Source organism: Physeter macrocephalus, unplaced genomic scaffold (assembly GCF_002837175.3).
Source record: "Physeter macrocephalus isolate SW-GA unplaced genomic scaffold, ASM283717v5 random_85, whole genome shotgun sequence".
In the NCBI taxonomy this organism is placed as follows: domain Eukaryota; kingdom Metazoa; phylum Chordata; class Mammalia; order Artiodactyla; family Physeteridae; genus Physeter; species Physeter macrocephalus.
In genome coordinates, this window is record NW_021145371.1 from 35,869 (window position 1) to 50,184 (window position 14,316).

A 14,316-nucleotide genomic window follows, 5' to 3' on the forward strand; every position below is an offset into this window, starting at 1 on the left:
CCCAACAAGAGAAGCTACTGCAACGCGAAGCCCGAAGAGTAGCCCCCACTCGTCACAACTAGAGAAACTCCGTGCGCAGCAACAAGGACCCAACACAGCCAAAAATAAATTAATTAATAAAAAAGAAGAAGTCACTTCCGAGCATTTTGGATCAAACAGGGATTCAGGCTTGTGGTGTGCACACAGGACTGGGTCTTGTAATAACTGCCACAAATCATCCGCTGGCCCTATGATTGCTAGCAGAGGCAATCAGCAATAAGAGGGTGTGGAGGGTTTAGGATGAGGAATTAAGGTTCTAATAAAACAAAACATCTCCAGATCTGCAGCAGGCCAGATGTGACAGTGCAAGGTGGAAAGAGGCAGAGCAGCTACTAAGTGGTGCCTGGAATTTCACAGTCTTCCCAGCCTCTGGACAAAAGCAAGTTGGGAATGCACTAGTTTCCCTCTATTATGTATGGAGGAGGGGGGGACTCCCCCTTCTGAGAACCCAACAGCCCTTTTGGCTGATTCTTTCAAATCCTTTTAATACTGCACTTCCCAGCTATAATTTGAGACAGGAGGGCCGGCGTATCTTATTTCTTCTTTACACTGGAGGCTGTCTCCACCAGAAAACCCCTTAAATAGTGTCATCTCCCATCAAAGCCTTTGGTCCTCAGCATAATTGTTCCTAAACCAAAGTCCAATGGCGGGGGGTGGGGCGGGGGGGGGGTGTCGGTGGGTAGAGCAGTGAAATGCTGTGGCAGTGCGAAAGAGAAGCACCCAACGTCTGAAAGGCAAAAATGCAGTTTCATCAAACACTGATAAGCGGCAGACAAGAACCTGGAGGAGAGCAAAGGAAGAGACAAGACAAAGTCTGGGGCGTGAGGGGAAGGCAGAGAACGACGGGCCTGCGCTCACACTTCAGGGGGACCTCCTCCCGCCCAGTCACCCCGGCCCACAGCTGCTGGGCTCAGTCACCCAGGGAAAAGTCCAGCACGTGACTCAGTGGGAGAATGAGTCCTGCGGCCGAGCGAGCTGGAAATGGGGTGGGGGCGGAGGGCGGGGGCGGCAGGGGATGTCCGTGCGCCGCCCATCCCTCCCGCGGGCTCCTCCAGCCTCCCTCCCAGGTCCCACTACGCCCCTCCCCCCAAATCCCGCCCAAGGTGAGGGGCTGGTCCCGGGTCCTCGGGCCGACGCAAAGGAGGTGACCGGGCTCAAGGATGCAACTGGGTAAGGAGTGACCTGGAGCACCGAGGGAGGCGCCAGGGCGCTTCCCGGGCCGCCGACCCCTGCCTCCTCAGACCCAGCGCGGGCCCCCGTTTCTCCGGCGCCGCGGCCCCTTACCTCCAGGGTCCGGATCTCCTGCTGGGTGAGGTCGTTGGACACGGCGCACTTCGTGCGCAGCCCGCGCAGGCTGCCGATGGAGATGTCGATGAGCTTCTGGAGCTGCCCGCACTGCTGCAGCGCCCGGCTGGCCGCGGCCCCGGCGCCCCCATCCGCGGCCGCCGCGGCCCCCCCGCCGCCGCCCTCCTTCTTCTCACCCATCGCCGCCGCGCGCAGCGCCGCTCTATCCATGCCTCGGCATCGGGGCCGCGGGGTGGCCGAGGCGGGGAGCCCGGGGGCGCGGGCGCCTCGTAAGGGAATCCCTGAGCCGGGAAGGCTGGCCGAGGAGCGCCCCTCGACGCTGCCGGAGCCAGGACGCGAGCCCGCCGGCCGCCGAGCCCGCCGCTCCCTCCCGCCCAGCCGCGGCGGCAAAGCGAAAGCCGCGGCGACCCGACGGCTGAGGCTCCCGGAGCCTTTAAGTGGCAGCGGGGGCCGGGTCAGAGCAGCTGGGCATGCTGGGACTTGTAGTCCGCGCCGCGCACCTGCCGCCGCCCGCGCCCTCGGGGTCCCCGCCGGCTCCAGCGGCCCTAGGTCCCGGCCTTCCCTTCCGCTGTGGGCACAGGCCGTGCGGGAGCGCCCGGCCTCTCCGTCCCGGGAGTGGCTGCTCCGCGCCAGCTCCTCCCCCGGCGCCCGAAGCCTGGGGAGCCTCATCTCCCCGCCCACCCCCGCCTCCTCCCCATCCCTCCGCCGGCTGGGAACTTCCCGCGACCCCCCGGATGGGGCGAGGTAGGAGCCGGAGGCCCTTTGGACGGGAGGAAGGTTCGCATCCTGCGGTTCCTCGACCGCAGCGGAACCCTGGAAGACGGGGACAGTGGAGGTTTCAGAATTTCTGTGTGGGTTTAGGGGCCGCCATCTAGTGGGAAGGGGCCTAAGGTACTTGTCTGTCCTGTAGGTGGTTCTCAAAGTACTGGACTCTCGATTGTCTACGCCAGAGGAAAGGCTCAGGCTTGGAAAGACGTAGGGCTTTCTTCTAGATGCTATTTACCCACCAATATAAGGGTCCCATCCCTCCGCCACCTCAACCCAGCAGGCCAGCCCAGACGCTTGGGGTGACACCTTGATTTGTCGTGCGTTTGGGAGCGCTCTAGAGCAAACCGACGGTCCGGGTTCAAACAGCGTCTACCACTGCCTAGCTGTGACTTTAGGCAAAGTTGGCTCACCTCTGAGTGTCTGAGTTTCCCCATCAGTCAAAATGGGGTGATAATAGTACCTATCTGATAGGGTTCATGTGAAGAATGAGTTAATGTGTGTACAGCACCTAGATTGATTACTGCCACGTGTAGGCACTAGATAAAATGTTAGCAATTGTTACTGTTCAACCTCAGACCTAAGCATGCCTCCACACCTGAGTAGTAGGCATGGGCGAAATACTGCTCCTGGACTGGCAGTTGTCTGTGCCTTTCTGTGCCTCCTAACTCAGCATTCCATCCCCACCCCATCCCTCACCCTCCCCTCCCACCTCCTACCACTTCCCCTGAGCTCTATTATCTGCCTAAACTGAATAGACAAGACTCTGATCAAAGGTCCCACACATCCATACTTCCAACATCTGCCAACCAGAAGAAATCTCTCTCCTAAGCTCCTTGGCTGCAGAAGCAGCTGGCTAATTTATCTTGGTATCCTCTTCACAGAGCCAAATACAGAGCATGGCACACAGCAGGGGCTCCATAAAGCTGTGCAATCCAATTCATGAGTTCTTAAGACAGGTCCTATGCCCTGAAAGAGAAACTGTGTAACAGTGGCTCTCAAACTTGAGAGTGGATCAAAATCTCCTGGAGGGCTTGTTAATCCACAGAATGATGAACCCCACTCCCAGAGGTTCCCACTCAGTAGGTTGAGGATGAGGCTGGAGAATTTGCATCCTAACAGGTTCTCAGGTGATGCTGATGCCGCTGGTCTGGGGGCTGAACTGTGAGAATCTTTGGCACAGAGAGAGGTCACAGAACAGGAGAACTATCTCGAGGGACGATCCATAACCAGGCTGCAGCCTGGTTGGTTCAGAACCTCTGTTCAGCAGCCAGAGCTGCCAGGCTTGAGTGACTGGCTCACTCCACTCAATGCACAAGAGATTTCCTGATAAATGCCTACTATGCAGTTACAGCAAGCTTGTAACTGGGGCCCGGTCAACACACTTTTCTGCAGGGCCACTTTACGTGGAAGCCATATCCTGCGAAGGGTCACTGCCAGCCTGTGGCATCCACACCTACCCATGCCGTTATGACAATGGTGTCAGGGCTGGAGACTGGACAAGCCCCAGATCCCTGGCTACTCTCCCACCAGGGCATGCAGCCAGTCCCTCTTCTGTGGACACAGTCTTCCTTCTGGTTGGTGGAGAGCATTCAGTAAGCCACAGCTTGCCTTCCCACTTCATCTCAGACGCACTCCAGCCTTCTCAACTGGGTTTGGGTGTCCTGCCGGTCACCTGTTCACAGAACTGCCTCTTAGAGATACAGAAAGCAAGGATTTTCAAATAATTCCTTCGTTCATCCTTTTAACATTCCATAAGTATTCATTAAGTGTCTACTTATGTGGCAGGCCCTGTTTTGGGCTCTGGGAAACAGTAGTGAACAAAACAAAGGTCCTTACCCTCCGGGAATTTATATTCTGGTGTGAGAAGACAGAAAATAAATAAAGAGAATGCACAGTGGGTTAGGTGGTAACAGATGCTGTGCACAGCATAAAGCCTGGAAGGGGACTGGGAGTGTGACGTTTCAGAGCTGCTTTAGAGACTGGTGTTCTCAGCATGGTCTCTGAATCACTGTATGACCTTGGGCAAGTCTCCTAACTCATAACCCTGGTCCTCATTTGCAAGATGGAGATCATATGTTGTGAGGATGAACAGAGATAGTTATGCAAATGATGGTCACAAAGTAAGGGTTCCACATATGTATTTTTATTTATTCAATAAATAAATTCATAATAAATTCCTTCCCCACCTTCCAGAGTGAGTCTCCTCTAGTGAGATGAATTCATCTATCAGGTGATGATTCTTAGGTTTGGCTTCAGCTCTTGAGACTTTTTCTGTGACACCCTCAGTACAGAAAGTTCGCCTCTTCCTTCCTCCCTCCCCTCTGCTTCAGGCACCTCTGTTAGCATCACTCTAAGTTTCCCCAGCTTGGACTCCCCTACCTGCATCTCAACACCCCAGCAGCCATACAAGCACATACATGAATAGACCCACAAACATGAAAAACCAAGTTTTTATTCCCGTGAAACGAATGTGAGAATGAAGAGAGGTAACTAACAAGTTAACAGGTAACTAACAATACAAATATATTGCCAAAATAAATTCACAGAATGATAAGTGCTATGAAGGGGGAAAAAAGCAAATAGTGATAGCAAATTCCCAGGGGATGAGGTGCTTCATTAGATGAAGTGGTCAAAGAAGTACTGTCTAACTGATCATTGAACTAAGATCTAAATAAAGAAAAGGAGCCAGCCATCTGGAGCTCTCGGAAAGGGGCATTCTAGGCAGTGGGAACACCACGTGCAAAGGCCCTGAGGCAGGAGCAAGTTGGCACACCAGGAACAGAATGAAGGCCTGCCGGTATTGCTACAGCATGATGCAAGAGAAAAACGGGTTGGAGATGACGTGGGAACGCTGGGCAGAGGCCAGATAAATTAGGACATGGACAGGAAGTTTGGATTTTTCTCTAAGTCTTTGTTAGTCCTAATGTGGTCCAAGATTACTGCATCGCCCGGGAGCTTGTTAGAAATGCAGTCTCAAGCCCCACCCCATATCAACTGAATCACAACCTGGATTTTAGCAAGATCTCCACGTAACTTGAATGTATTTTAAATGTTTGGAAGCATAGCTCTCTAAGTACATGGAAAGAAAACCACATTCCTTGCGAAGTGTTTTAAAAGATTCCTCTGGGGAGTTCTCTGGTGGCCTAGTGATTGGGGTGCCGGGATTTCCCTGCCGTGGCCGGGTTTAATCCCTGGCTGGGGAACTAAGATCCCGCAAGCCCGCGGCGCAGCCAAAAGAAATAAAAGATTCCTCTGGCCACCACAAGGAGAGTGGATATGGTAAAGAGGCAGGGTCAGAAGCAGAGATGCTAGATTTGAGACTGCTGCAGTGGCCCAGGTGAGGTGCAGGGGGAGGAGGGGGGATGGAGGACACGTTTTGGAGACAGAGTCAACAGCACAAGCCGATGGGCTGAATGTGGAAGGAGGAAAGAAATCATTTCGGCCATCCTGGCCATCCTCCGCTCCTCCAAAGATACTCCCGGGCACTGAAGGGTGGGAGGAGCCCTACCCTTCAGTCAGGTGCGGCCACACCCTCACGTGCCATGCCCACTCCCCCTTCCCACATCTACCCACAACTCAGGACTCGGGCAGTATTGTCTTAGAACCTAGAACAGTGCAGGGGGAACTTGGGATTCCTGGATTTCACCTTCAGTCAAATTGTCCAGGAAATTTGTGGAGTTGCCCTGGAGAGATGAACTCTGTTATTACAGACTCCTGTGCTCTTATTCATTCATTCATTCAGCAAATATTTACTGAGCCCCCAATATGTGTTCAGCACTGTGCCAGACTCTGGGAATAGAGCCATAAACAGTACATCCCTTTATCGTTTATTAAAGGACTTTGATTGGAGCTCATAGTAGCCTGTGTTGTCTTCCTGAGGCCCGTCCCATGTTGCTCCCCATGGGCCGCTGATGACCTCAGAGCAAAGTATGAATTCCTGAAAGAAGGCCTATGAGGTCCTTTATTCCCAGACCCTACAGACCTCTCCAAGCCCATCTGCTACCCAAGGCTTTTTTGAGTCAATGTCCCCCAACTTAAGAATCTGATGAAAATAAAATTGTCTCTCCAGAAAAGAGTAATGCAAGGGGACTTCCCTGGTGGTCCAGTGGTAAAGAATCCACCTTCCAATGCAGGGGACGTGGGTTCGATCCCTGGTCGGGGAACTAAGATCCCACATGCCGCGGGGCGACTAAGCCTGCGCGCCACAACTACAGAGCCCATGCACCACAACTAGAGAGAAGCCAGCGTGCCACAACGAAAGATCCAGCATGCCACAACAAAGATCCCTTGCAACTAAGACCTGAAGCAGCCAAAAATAAAAATAAATAAATAAATAAATAAATAAATAAATTTCTTTTAAAAAGAGTAACACACGTCTACTCACAATTGTGATACAACTTCAGGAGGTTTGTGGGTCCCCCTAAGCGTATCCTTGAACCCCTGGGCTGCAGACGAGGTTAGGAACCCTGCTCAACTGCTGATACTTGCTGCCTTTACTCAATAATCTTGGGTCACACTGTGGAGAGTCATGTCACCGTGCCTTTGCTCAGGCTGTCACTTGTGCCCACAGTCCTTTCTCTCCATCTCCCCAGATGCATTTCTGTTCATCGTGTAGATCTAGCTCACATGCCCCGCCACCCCTCTCCCACAATAGGAGCAAGCTTTCTAACTTCCGGGTTCCCACCGAACTTTGCAACTTCACATATCTTTGGTTCTTTCTCTGCCTGTTTCCCTGACTGGATAGTGAGGCTTCTTGGGCTCAAATAGACTCTATATGACCTTGGGCAAGTTTTTCACCTCCTTGAGCTTTTATTTCCTCTTCTGCAAAAATGAGGATAATAATCTCTCCCTCCAGGGTGGATGAGAGGGGTAGATGAAATAAAGCAGATAGGCCTGGCACACAGCGGTGCTTAATATGTGTTTGAATAAACAAAGGATGGATTGCATTTTACAGGTGAAGAAACCAGGGCCTCTGTTGAGGGATACTGACCCCTGTGGCCTTAGGCGCTCATTCTAGGATACATCACCACCACCTGCGCCGTGTGGTCAGAACCAGCTCTGGGTCAGGTCACAGGAAGGAGCCAAGTTGACCAATGGCCGTCTCAGCCCTGAAACTGAAGACACCCAAGTTGTCATGGGCTTTTCAGGCCACCTGCCAGGAGAGGGCTGTTCCGGGAGATGCAGGGAGAAACCAGTCCAGGGAAGGCCCCGAGGTGATGTGGGTGCCCTCCTGGCCCCCAGTTACCTTGTCCAAGCCATTTATCCTCCTCCGCTTCCAATCCTTGTCCTTCTGAAGCCATCAGGGTCCACCGTGTGCTCCCCCACCTTGTGGTTTCTTGTACCAAAATCTCCCCATCACTTCAGGTCTTCTGTTGTGGGCCCCGGCTTCCTCTCCGTCCCTGTGCTTCAGCATAACCCCCCTCCATTTCCATGATCACCTTTTCCACTATCACCTGCTCATGGCCTTCCTTCCCTCCTTACCCCATGCAGATTCCACACCCCAGCACGACTATTGCTCCCCAGCGAACCCCCTCCATAAACTACCCTTCCCTTCCCACCATACGCACCTGGCCAAGTCCCAGCCCTCGTAAAACCCCACCCTCCACTTTCTCCAGGCCTGTGCCAGAGCAGCTGATGGGTGCTGGGGGAAAGCACGCAGCCTTGCTGACGGCTGCGCTTTAAATTCATGACCACAAACCTCAAATTGGCACTCTTCATGCCTGGCAAGCCTACCAACCTTTCCTAGAAAGTTCATTTTCCTGTTCTCGGAGATGGCTATTCCATGCTTTCCTCTATCTCCACAAACCACCCTGCACTCCTCAATGGATGAACTTGGTTCATCCTTCCTTGAGAAGCTAGAAGCCAGCAGACCAAATCTACCAGCCCTTCTGCCCTGTCCCTATGCTCCCTGCCTCCTCCTGTAACCAGTCTAAGGCCAACCACCTTCTGCTTGGACTCTGGATCCATCCCCTCCAGCAGGCCTGTGGCCTCCACTCCAGGAAGTATCCTGCTTTTCTCTGCACTAGGATCTTCTTCCTTTCGGCCCTGTTATTCTCTTTTGTACACAGACATGTTCTAGTAACTTACTTCATGAAAGACAGAGAGAGTGGGAGAGGGAGGGAGGGAGGCGGGGGGAGGGAGGGAGGGAGGTGGGGGGAGGGAGGGAGGAAGAGAGGGAGGGAGGGAAGGAGGCCTCACAGCCCAGTGCTCCCAAGGTGTGTGATTCTTTGTTGAATTAAATGAGCCAATTTAATTAATAGATAGATCTTTCTCAAGCTGGATTTAATATCCCGGGAGGACTTGCTTTACTGGAAGTAGAGACAGCACTGACCTAGTCCCAGGCAGCAGGCAAAGACTTGAAAAGGTTCCCTTGTGCCACCTCCATCCCGTAAGCACAACCCACACCCTGATAACTGTGGGCCCTGAAATGCCACCATTTGAGAAGAGTTTATTGTCTTTTTCTACTGACATTCTTTTTTTAATATAAATTTATTTATTTATTTATTTATTTTATGGTTGCGTTGGGTCTTCGTTCCTGCGCGTGGGCTTTCTCTAGTTGCGGCGAGTGGGGGCTGTTCTTTGTTGTGGTGCGCGGGCTTCTCATTTCAGTGGCTTCTCTTGTTGTGGAGCATGGGCTCTAGGTGCGCGGGCTTCAGTAGTTGTGGCACATGGGCTCTAGAGCACAGGCTCAGTAGTTGTGGCTCACGGGCTTAGTTGCTCCGCGGCATGTGGGATCTTCCCGGACCAGGGCTCGAACCCGTGTCCCGTGCATTGGCAGGCGGATTCTTAACCACTGCACCACCAGGGAAGTCCCTTTTTTTTTTGTGTGGTATGCGGGCCTTCCTCTGTTGTGGCCTCTATGGCTCACGGGCCCAGCCGCTCCGCGGCATGTGGGATCCTCCCATACCGGGGCGCGAACCCGGTTCCCCTGCATCGGCAGGCGGACGCGCAACCACTGCGCCACCAGGGAGGCCCTCCCTTTTTTAATATATATATTTTTAAGTTTTTTTTTAAAAACTAATTATTTATTTATTTTTGGCTGCGTTGGGTCTTCGTTGCTGTGCGTGGGCTTTCTCTAGTTGTGGCTACTCTTGGTTGTGGTGCATGGGCTTCTCATTCTGGTGGCTTCTCTTTGTTGCGGAGCACTGGCTCTAGGCGCTCAGGCTTCAGTAGACGTGGCACGTGGGCTCAGTAGTTGTGGCTCGCGGGCTCCAGAGCACAGACTTAGTAGTTGTGGCACACGGGCTTAGTTGCTCCGCGGCATGTGGGATCCTCCCGGACCAGGGCTCGAACCCATGTCCCCGGGATTGGCAGGCAGATTCTTAACCACTGCACCACCAGGGAAGTCCTCTACTGACATTCTTATTCCCCTAGATGGTACTAGAGTGAGGCAGGTGGGGGGGTGAGTGCCCAAGAGGGGAGGGGGCTACTGAAAGATACTAGTCCTTACATTTATTTACAGATCTGCAGCTATTAGTCCCATTTTATGGAGGCTGAAATGGAGCACACCTGCCTCTCTTCCCTTTGCCCTGGACCTCTGAGAGGGCTTCAGGGCTCAGGAGCATAAAATGAGGTCACATTTCTATTGAATAGCACAATTACAAGAACTTGAAATGCTCACCTGCCTTAATCACAGGCTTCAGCCAGGCCCTATCCCTGGGGGTGTCCAGGCCTCCCCTTTGGGGACCAAGCCTGTTGCACAAGCCCGCTGGCTTGGGGATGGGCCTTGGCTTGTCCTAGGTGCCAGGTGCCTTGACCGCCTGGTCTAGGAGGGCTCCAGCTCCCCCCCCGAGATGCTCTTACCTCACAGCCAAGACCAGAAGGCAGGTTTAGCAATTTTTGAGAAGGGTCAGAGAAAAGGTGCTTATTTTTAGCTAAGATATACTTGCACTGTCTTGAGCACTTTAACTGTGTCGTCCTAGAGCCTCACCCACCCTAGGAAGGAAGGGTAATTAACCACTAATGCCTAGTGATACAAGGAAACTGAAGTTGAGGATGATGACTGAGCTTCCCTGGCTACTCCTTTTGAGTCTCTTTGCTGGGCTTCCCTCATGGTCCAATCTCCAACTGCAGAGGCCTGAGGCAGGCCTTGGTCCTACCCTCCTCTCTGGGCTCATCCAGGAGCTGACCTTGCCCTGACCTCCAAGTTCCACCTGCCTCTCTGCATATCCATGTGGATTTCTACAAGACAAATTCAAACTCAGTGTGTCCAAAACAGAGCTCCTGACCCCCAAGCTCATAGTAGACCATGCTACTCCCCCATATCAGACCATGGCAACATCGCCCTGCCATGTGCACAGCCAAAATCACTGGAATCGTTCTTGATTCCTCTCTTTCTTTTCCCCACATCCAATGCAGTCCTGTCAGCTACACTTAAAACGCATATATATATATATATATATGTCCCCTGCTAGCCATTCACCTCTGTGAAGGTGGGGTTGTGTCCATCTTGTTCACCAGCAGACCCCCAGCATCTAGCCCAGAGCCGGGGGCACAGCATGCACTAAGGCAGTATTGGTTGAAAGAGAGAGAGAGAGAGAGAGAGAGAGAAAGAGAGGAAGGAAGGAAGGGGAAAGTTCCATCCCTAAGAAATGCAGCATTCTTAAGATGATAGAACATGAAACTCAATTAATTAAATCAGGCACATAAATAGAGGTTCTATGTATGTTCACAGGTTCACATACGTCAAGATTCTATTTGTTCTGTGACAGCGTAAAACCGGCACATTTTTCATCAAGATGGAAACAACAAACAAACACAAAACCACGTGCATCATGTCCTGGTAAGAACTTCTGCCACTTCATCACAGTGAGCCCCTCTGTGAATTCAGTCCAGGCGGGAGGAGAGGGTGGGCCCCTAAGTACAGACAGACCTGGTCTGAGTTCAGGGGTAGGGACCCAGGAGCCAAGCTGGAGGTTCAGGAACCAAAGGCAAGGAGATCAGACGTAGATTAACTATCTCGTCTACACCAAGTGCAGGACTTGGTGGTTGGCTTGTTTAATACTCACAGTAAGTCTGTGAAGTAGGAACTGTTATCCCCATTTTACAGATGAGGAAATTGAGGAATTTGATTCATGTCACACAGTTCCATACCCACAGTTTGGGGTACACAACTACAGTTTGTTTTTTGTTTGTTTGTTCTTGGTTTTGTTGTGTTTTTGGCTGCACTGCTCGGCTTGTGGAATATTAGTTCCCCGAGCAGGGATGGAACCCAGGCCCCGGCAGTGAAAGCGCCGAGTCCTAACCGCTGAACCACCAGGGAATTTGTCCCAAATACAGTTTGTACCCAGATCCACCTGACCTCAACAACCACGCTCTTTTCTCCCTGTAGCTTCTCTGAAAAGAGGCAGAGGCACCACCAGCAGCTGTGGGTACAGAACTGAGGCTTTGAAAGTCAAGGCATCGATGGGCCGTGTCTGCTGGTTTTGCCTGTCCGACAGCCCTCCTCCTTTCCGGCAACACGCCACTCTTTCCAGGAGGAAATTCATTCTGTGAGGTTCTGGGGAGCTGACCCTGCCCTTTGCTCACCCCAGCTCCCAAAGGTAGACATACACCCCATTAGAATGCCCAACCCTACCTGCACAGCTAATGCTTCCGAACCAGGCATGTGATCAGGCTGGACCAGTCAGAGGCCATCCCTGGAGTTTTGTGCTGAATCTACTGGGAAAGGTGGTCTTTCCTACAGACGTGTTAAGTGAGTAGGAAACAGAATTGGGGCTGCCATGGAACATCTTTCTTGCTACATGAAGGTCAGCTGGGGACTGCAAAAGGGCAGCAGAAAAGACAGAGAGTGCCCTAAGACCATGTTTGAGCCTTGCCTGCCCTGCCCTTGGGCTTCCCAGATACACAAATTAATCAGTTCTCTTTTTCACTAAAGCTGGAGAAAAGTAGGCACACCAGGATGGAGAAGATGAGAGGGTAGACCAGGAACTCAGCAAGGCCTGGAACTATCCAAGCAGGACGGAGAGGGACAGGGAGGGGAGGGGAAACAGAGTCTTCCAACTCAATTTGGTGCCATCCCTGACACCCACCCAGCAGCCTGCCATGTGACTTTGTAGCCGGGGTGTACTTCTCTGATCTCAGGCCTGCCATCCGCAGAGGGATGTACTAATTTGCAAAACCACACCAGAGGTGGCTTGCTCCTGGGAAACTGCAGAGAAATGGGAAATTTTCCAGTGAAATAAATGTAAAGAGATCTTTCCCGGTCCGGAGAGGTAGGAGGGACCACACATTTTCTAAGTCCCTGGTGCGTGTCAGACACAGCCAGGAGGTATACCTTATCTGCTTACTTGTAAGCTACTAAACTGAAGGTGGGGACACAGTGCTTGATACTCAATGCATGTCACTCACTCAAAAGGGAAATATTTTTGGAATGAATGAACCACTTATACCGATTACTCCTCATAAGAGTCCAAGGAGAAGAGTTAGAGACAAGGAAACTGACCCTCCAAGAGGGTCAGAAACTCCCTCAAAGCCACAGAGTTGGTAAGTGGCCAAAGCAGAATATTCAATGCCCATCTTTCAGGCCTGAGAGCTTGCATTCTTGCCATTACCCTAGCCAGAGAGAGAATATCACCTCTCTAGGACATGCCCATGCAGGGCCTCCGGGAACTAGAACAGAGCAGTTGGAAAGAACAGGTTGAAATATATGACTTCCATGAGTAGGATTGAAAGCATTAGATGGTGAAGCCTGTGTGATTGCTAAGATGGAGGAAGAAGCCACACGGAGTGTAGCGGGCACGGCGGCACCCAGTCAGGGTCAAGGAGGACTCTGGGAGGAGGTGGAGAGAAGCCAGTGTTGAAACACAAAGTGATAGCAGGGAGAGGTTTGGAATGAAGGGTTTATCTGAAACCGCTGGCCTTGAGGATGGAGTTCTTGCTTGGGGAAGGAAAGAGAAGCCGAGAGATGGCTGTGGTCAGTAGTTCCCGAGACTGCCAGAGGAGTGAGCGTCTCCGCCTAAGGCAGAGGACGCAAAGCAAGAGGGACCACAAGAGAGACTCAGGGTAGACAAGAGGAAGCTTCCTTCAGGGCAAGAGTGAGGGAGCCCTGGGCTGGCTGGATGAAAAGACTTAAGACAGGAAAGGCTGCTGGTTCAACGTAAAAGCTCGAAGCTCTGGGGCCAGCCAGCCCGGGTTGGAACCCAGCTCAGCCTGTCACTAACTGTGTGACCCTGCGTTACTTCCTTCTGAGCCTCCGGTGGCATCTGAGAAGGAGTACAGTCCTTTACCAAGCCTGGCACAGAAGTGGGTATAACAGGAAAATGACAAGTAGAAGAACTTAAACCTTACACCCTGGGGTTTGCCCCAGAGAGGGGGCAGTCTCTCCTACTCTTCTGCCTTCCCCCCAAGGGGGCTGGGCTTGTGGACAACTTTCCACGTGCAGAGATCCCTAGAGGGGAAAGGAGGGGAAGGGGGCCCGAAGCCCAGTGCTTTACTCTTGAGCCTTGTCTAAAACATTTATCTGAGACTTTTGAAACTTTTTCTTAGGGGAAAAGAAATATAAACTTCAAAGTTTCCTTGTTCTCTGTGTTGGGGAAGGAAATGTCTTAAATTAGACTTTGGGGCACCAGCCCCTCTTGTTTTTGGAAGAAACACTTCTGTGGGCCTTGGCTGACCAGGGGTTACACCAGATCTTATTCTGGAGCGAATGTGCGCCCATGGGGGCTTCCCTAAATGTTTGTGGTTTAAGCCACCCAATCCATGGTCTTTCTGTTATAGCAGCCCAGATGGACTAAGACATATGGCAGTGTGCAAAGAGCTTGCACATTGACTCTGTTTCCCCTCCCCTCCCTGTCCCTCTCCGTCCTGCTTGGATAGTTCCAGGCCTTGCTGAGTTCCTAGTCTACCCTCTCATCTTCTCCATCCTGGTGTGCCTACTTTTCTCCCGCTTTAGTGAAAAAGAGAACTGATTAATTCTTCAGTACCATCTCAAGAGGGTTGGTTGAGTCAATTAAGTCCAAAGGAATGTCCAAAATAATTTTACATTAGATTTTATTTGATACAACAAAATCCCTGCGTTGGACCTGAAAGGCTCTTGGTGCCATAAGAAACTGGGGTCATTTGGGGGGAAACGTCAGTGGGGAATACACCGTATGTATTTCTTTTTGCTTGTTTGCAAGTTCCTCAGGATGAAAGACTGTGGCCATGCAGTGGTCTGATTTCTTTGCAGCAAGTGGTTGGGAAGGGCTGGAGCACAGTGGAGAT

General features: G+C 51.9%; 1 long non-coding RNA gene across 1 annotated transcript in view; it reads left to right on the forward strand.

The window, feature by feature from the left end:
• Nucleotides 1-1,901: 1,901 nt before the first annotated feature.
• LOC114484839 (uncharacterized) overlaps nucleotides 1,902-14,316 on the forward strand; it is a 39,374-nt gene continuing 26,959 nt past the window's right edge. Inside the window, exons 1-2 of the long non-coding RNA XR_003678203.1 lie at nucleotides 1,902-2,088; nucleotides 10,787-10,894. This is a non-coding gene — a long non-coding RNA (uncharacterized lncRNA). The remainder of the gene's footprint in view (nucleotides 2,089-10,786; nucleotides 10,895-14,316) is intronic.